Below are 6,020 nucleotides of genomic sequence, written 5' to 3'. Positions count from 1 at the left end.
AGCCTGTTAACACATAACAAGTATTAATGTAGACCAATTGAGTTAGACTGTACATCTCACATGGTTGAGTCATATGAACAGCATGGTAGCAAAGACATTATAAACACGTCCATTTCTGTCTCAATCTAGTTTACAGCCACATTTCTAGTTCTAAATCATAGTGATCTTTAATGGCTCTCGATGTGTCTGTTCTGCTTAGCCCTTCAGCAGTGAGGATCAAAACCCGCCTGTGCCTTCTCACACAGTGAGATTCACGTGCCAGGGACCTCTAACTCAAATAGTAAGGTATCAACATATTTGTCCAGAGTTTTATTGTCCCTTCGTACTGACTTTCCTTATGTTGTCACGGTCGTTGTGCGTATTGTTCCTTTTCACTCTGCATTGCTTTATCTGGTGACTACGTCTCCGTCCTAGGTCAGGGCTGTAAGGTGAGAGCCGTTTGTTGCGGGCTCCGGTCCTGGGGTTGAAGAGCAGGGTGGGCAGGGCCCTGGTTCTGGAGACACAGGGTGTGTTGTGTGAGCCGTCAGTGCCGCGTTGTGTCCCTCGGCTTCATCGCCTCAGGGTGAGGGAGAGGGAGGTCTCCTTGGAGATTTAAAATATGTCGGTCACTAGACAATGATCTCGTGTTTAACGTCCTTAAAGTCGAGTTAATATTTCTAGAGAATCTAAGAACTATATTATCCTTCGCGCGCTTTGTTCCTTTTCACTCGCAGACGCCTCCCTCCTCCTCCTCCGCAGAGCTCCAGTTGTGTTTGGAGCGCCGGCGGGCCGGCCGTCTGGACAGCCTCGGCTCCACCCCGCGCTCCCGGCCCGCGCCGCTCTGCCGAGGGCGGGCTTCGCTCCGTCTGCTCGGATCGCTTTGGTCGCAGCGCGGTCGGAGCTCTCCGGCGTCCTTCGAGGCTTTTCCCGCTTTGCCTTAGTGAGCGCAACGTGTCGCTTGTTTTCTCGGGTCACGTGATGGAAATGCGTCTTTGAGCCTCGCCCATCAGAGCCTTCGTTGTAGGGAGGCCAGCCGGGTCAGCGGCGCGCTCCGTGATGTCCCCACCAGACCCAGGCCGCGCTCTCGGCTCCCTTTTGTGTGTCGGCCCCCCCCTTACGGCGGGCCGGAAGTCTTTGTTTCTGGATGTACTTCCGTTCCCAGTGCTTAGCAAGTGCCCGGTATACAGAAAGTGCTTAATAAATGCTTGTTGACTTGAATTGACTTAGTCGGGTTTGTTTTTGTTCTCTAGTGATCCATGCGTCTTCCCAAGTTTCTCTGAATTTAATCAACCAGGAAGCATTTATTAAGCTCCTACTGTGTGTCGGATAACTAGGTGGTACAGACTCATGTCTTCCGGAGTTTAAATCCAGTCTCAGACACTTCCTAGCTGCGTGACCCTAAGTAAGTCGCCGGACCCTGTTTGCCTCAGTTTCCTCATCTGTAAAATGAGCCGGAGAAGGAAATGGCGAACCCTTCCGGTGTCTCTGCCGAGAAAGCCCCCGATGGGGTCCCGGAGAATGGGACACGACGGAAATGGCTGAGCAGCGGCCAGGCCCGGTACCAGGTGCTGAAGAGACAAGGACAAAGCGAAGAGTCTCTCTGCCTCCGTCTGACCTCCCGCTCCTCCGTCACAGCGGCCCTTCAGTGTGAAGGAGGGCAGGGCTTTCCCAGAGTCACAGACGCTCGGTCTGGAGGAGACCTTAGAGCTCTCTTGTCGTTTCACAGATGGGGAGGTCGAGGCCTAAGAAGTTAAGAGCTTTCCAGAGGTCACGTTGGTCAAGTGGCAGCGTGGAACTAGAAATCCAGGCCGTTTGTCTTTCTGCTGAACCCCATCTGTGACTGTTGTCTGTTGAGCGGCCCCCAGACTGACCGACTCCAAGCCTCGGCTTCTTTCCCCAGAAGCCGCAATAACTTCCACTGCTTTCTTGGTTCCTCCTTGTCTAGTAACCAGCTCACAGCTGACTCAAGCCTAATATTTTTGAAAATGATTAAAAACTTTTATTAAGCTCCATCTGTTTAAGAGAGGAAATTATTTCACCATCCAGCAGAGAGAGTAGTTTAAAGCCTAATAACGGCTGGTTCAGAGCACTGGGGGACCACCAAACGGTCATGGACGCTGAGAATGCGTCGTGTAATTTTACGTGGCTGTATGCGTGATAGGGATCTGTTAACATTGCATACTGGCTCTCTTTCCCTGCTTCTCGTGCAGATCTGAGGATAGAAAGCTAAAGTCAAGGGGAAACCTTGTATTTGGGGAGAAATCTGGCCCGACTGAGCCGTAACTTAGGGTGTTTGGGCTGTCATTTTGTTCAAGTTTTCTTGCTTCAAGTTGGCTTCGAGTTTTAAGAGGGGAATTACCATAGGCTGAAGCTGATCTTTGAAGAGAACCGGTGATCCTCTGATACAGGCAATTCCTGACATCCTAAGTAGTGGGAGATTAGAAATGAACTGTTAAAAAAAACCACTTCTTTGTGGCAGTGAGGTGGTGCAGTGGGAAGAGCACTTGGCCGCAGATCGGATACATGAAGGCAGTGTGAGTGAGGAGGCCAGTTTGACACCGAGGTTGTGAGCTAGGGTGACTGGAGTCTGGTGTGCCCTTGGCAATGATAAGGGTAAAGAGGGAGGGTTTTGGTGGTGAGTCATGGGTTCAGTTTTGAATGTGCTGAGTTTAAGATGTCTGTGGCAGTTCCTTCAAAATGTCCAGTAGGCGGTAGAATATGCGAGCCTAGAATCTGGGGGAGGTTAGAGCTAAACAAAGATACCTCAGAATCAGCTGCATAGGGAAGGTAGTTAGGAACCATGAGAGCTGATGAGATCACCAAGGAAAATTGTTGTTGTGTTGTCCTTCGTTTTCGAAGAGGACCATGGCATCAAGGGAATGGTGACAGGACTTGTACAAGACTTTAGTTTGAGTGAGGGAGGCTGTGCAAGATCACCAGCCTCACTTTCTCCTACAGAGCCATCTGGATCCAGTGACCAGATATTCAGGATGACTGGAGATAGCCCAGGATGCAGTGGGAGACCCTGGCCCTTTTAGGCTGAGGCCTTTTCAGTACTCCCTGAGAGTGAGGTAACCATTCAGTGAATAGGCCTCTTTAAGAAGTGAATGAAGGGATGGTCCCTTACTTAGAAAAAAGAAAAAAAAATCAAGCAGAGAGGGGAAGACCCTCAGGGTTGCTGTTCCAAAGAGAAACAGTCACCATTGATATTGACTGTAAGCCAAGGAGAGCCCAAATACAGCCATTAAGTGGAGCTTGGGCAGGGACCTACTGTGGTCCAATCTATGAGCTTCAAGGTGAAGTGGGAGAGAAAAAGAAGGAGAAAGGAAGAAGAAGGAGGGAAGAAAGGAAGAAGGAGGAGAGGAAGAAAGAAGAAGGAAAGGAGAGGAAGAAAGGAAGAAGGAAGGAGAGAGAAAGGAAGAAAGGAAGGAGGAAGAGGAGGAGGAAAAGAAAGAAGGAAGGAAGGAGGGAGAGGAAGAAAGAAGGAAGGAAGGAGGGAGAGGAAGAAAGAAGGAAGGAAGGAGGGAGAGGAAGAAAGAAGGAAGGAAGAGAGGAAGAAAGAAGGAAGGAAGGAGGGAGAGGAAGAAAGAAGGAAGGAAGGAGGAAGGAAAAGAAGAGGAAAGAGGAGAGGAAGGAAGAAGAGGGAAGGGGGAGAGGAAGAAAGAAAGAGGGAAGGAGGGAGAGGAAGAAGAGAGAAGGAGGGAGAGGAGAAAGTAGGAGAAGGGGGAGAGAAGAAAGATGGAGGAAGGAGGGAGAGGAGGAAGTAGGGAGGAAGGAGGGAGAGAAGAAAGAGGGAAGGGGAAGAGAAGGAGAAGAGGGAAGGAGGAAGGAAGGAAGAAGGAGGAGAGGGAGAGGAAGGAAGAAGGAGGGAAGGAGGGAAGAAGGAAGAAAGAGGAAGAGGGAGAGGAAGGAAGGAAGAGGAAGAGGGAGAGGAAGAGAGGAGGAAGAGGAAGAGGGAGAGGAAGGAAGGAAGAGGGAGAGGAAGGAAGGAAGAAGGAAGGAAGAGAAAGGAAGAAAAAGCAGAAGAAAAGGAAGGAAGGAAAGAAGAAAGAAGAAGACAAGAAAGAAAGAAACATCTAGCCAGTAACCTAAGTTAAACGGGCAGCTTCTGGCATCAAAATTTACCTTCTTTAGAGAGGAAAGACAAGAGGAGGGAGAGGGGAATGGATTAAACAATCTAATAAAACAAAATGTACTGATAGATTGGATAAGAAACAAAATCCTACAATCATTGCTTTAAAAGAAACATTTTAAAAATAAAGATATAATCAACATTAAAGGGACAGAAAAGAAATTTACTATTCATTAAGCAAATCCAAAAAAGCAGGAGTTATAATCATACTTTCTGACAAAGCAAAAGCAAAGATTCAAAAAATTAAAAAAGGAAAAATAAGGAAATCATATTTGGCTGAAAGGAACCCTAGAAAACAAAATTATATCAGTAAAATAATAGCAAGAGAAAAGAGAGGCCCAGGTCAGAGCATTGGGGGACACTCACAGTGTTTGTCACCTGAATGAAGATCCTGCAGGGGACACTTAGAAGGACAGATAGAAAGAGAACCACCTGAATCACAAACCAGCTGAATCACAAAAACCTGGAGAGAAGAGAATATCAAGGAAAAGAAATGATTGACAATGTCAAAGACTGCAGAGAGGTTACAGAGGATTAGGACTGAGAAAAGGCCATTAGATTTGACAAGAGGTCACCAGTAACTTTGGAGAGAGCAGCTTAAGCTGAATGCTGAGGCCTGATGCCAAGTTGGAGAGGGTTTAACAGAGAGTGGGAAGAAAAGTGGAGGTACCTATTGTAGATGGCTTTCTCAAGATTAGCCATGAAAGGGATGAAAAATATCGGATAATGTAGTTAGTGAGGACTGTTGGATCCAGTGAGGTTTTGTTTTTTTTTTGTTTTTTTTTTTTTTAAGGATGGGAAGGAGAGACATGAGCATGTTTGTCAGCAGCAAGGAAGCAGCAATAGTTGGGGAGAAACCAAAAACTCGTAAGAAGGAGGATGAGATAAGGGGCAATGCCCTGGAGAATTTGGATGAAACAGGATCACTTGTGCATATAGAACAGTTTGCCCTGGTAAGGAGAAGGACCATCTCTCAGGTGAAAAGAGTTGAAGGAAGAGATAGGGGCAAAAGGCATTTAAGTGATGGAAGATGAAGAGGTGAGGAGAGGAGGGATGGTCTCAATTTTTTCAGTAAAATATGTGGTGAGGTCCTCAGCTAAGAGGGTAGGGAGAAGGGATGCTATAAGGAGTTTGAGGAGGGATAAAGAGGTTTGGAAGAGCCACAGTGGTGATTGGGGTAATGAATCAGTTAGAGATATGTAAAAGAATTGCTTTGCTCCAGTGAGGGCCCACTTGAAATGTAACAAATTTGTAGTGGATCCAGTTAGCATGGTTTCCAGCTCTGTTCAACAGCAAATTAGTAGAAGCAAAAGCAGCAGATGGTGAGAAGAGTCTAGGGTTAATGCCTGACAAGAAAACGATTGGTGATAAGATAAGAGAGCAAGGGGATTGAGTACAAAGAATAGTGGAGAGTTGAACTGGTTTGCCAAGAGGTCAACATAGGGAAGAGAGGACAGTGTAGCCAGTGCCAAGGATGATGTCCTGGGAAAGAACTGAGGGGTAGAGGGAGTGGGGGTCACTGGGAGGGTGAAGAGTAAGAGTGAGGGTCATAAAGTAGAGGGAAAGATAGAAAGATAATTAAGTTTATAATCAGATAAAGGAATTTCAGAGTTCATGAAGTTAAAAGTGGAAGATTTGTGGGTGATGGCAAGATGAAGGGTATGCCCATCACTGTGTGTAGCCAAGGTGGACATGAGGAGTATTTTGTGGGAAAAGATTAATTTGAAGAACTGAGGAGTTCGTCATTTATTTAGTCATTCATTCATTTATAGTATCAAAAAGAAGATAAAAGATCTCTGGAGATAAGATGAATTTGTCTGTGATCCTTCCTATTTATTTACTCTCCGTATTATCCTCTCTTCCTGGTACATTACAGTCTCCCTCCCTCCCCTCTTCTTCTCTACTTCCC

Source organism: Trichosurus vulpecula, chromosome 3, assembly GCF_011100635.1.
Source record: "Trichosurus vulpecula isolate mTriVul1 chromosome 3, mTriVul1.pri, whole genome shotgun sequence".
Taxonomy (NCBI): Eukaryota; Metazoa; Chordata; class Mammalia; order Diprotodontia; family Phalangeridae; genus Trichosurus; species Trichosurus vulpecula.
Note: the sequence above shows the minus strand (reverse complement) of the source record.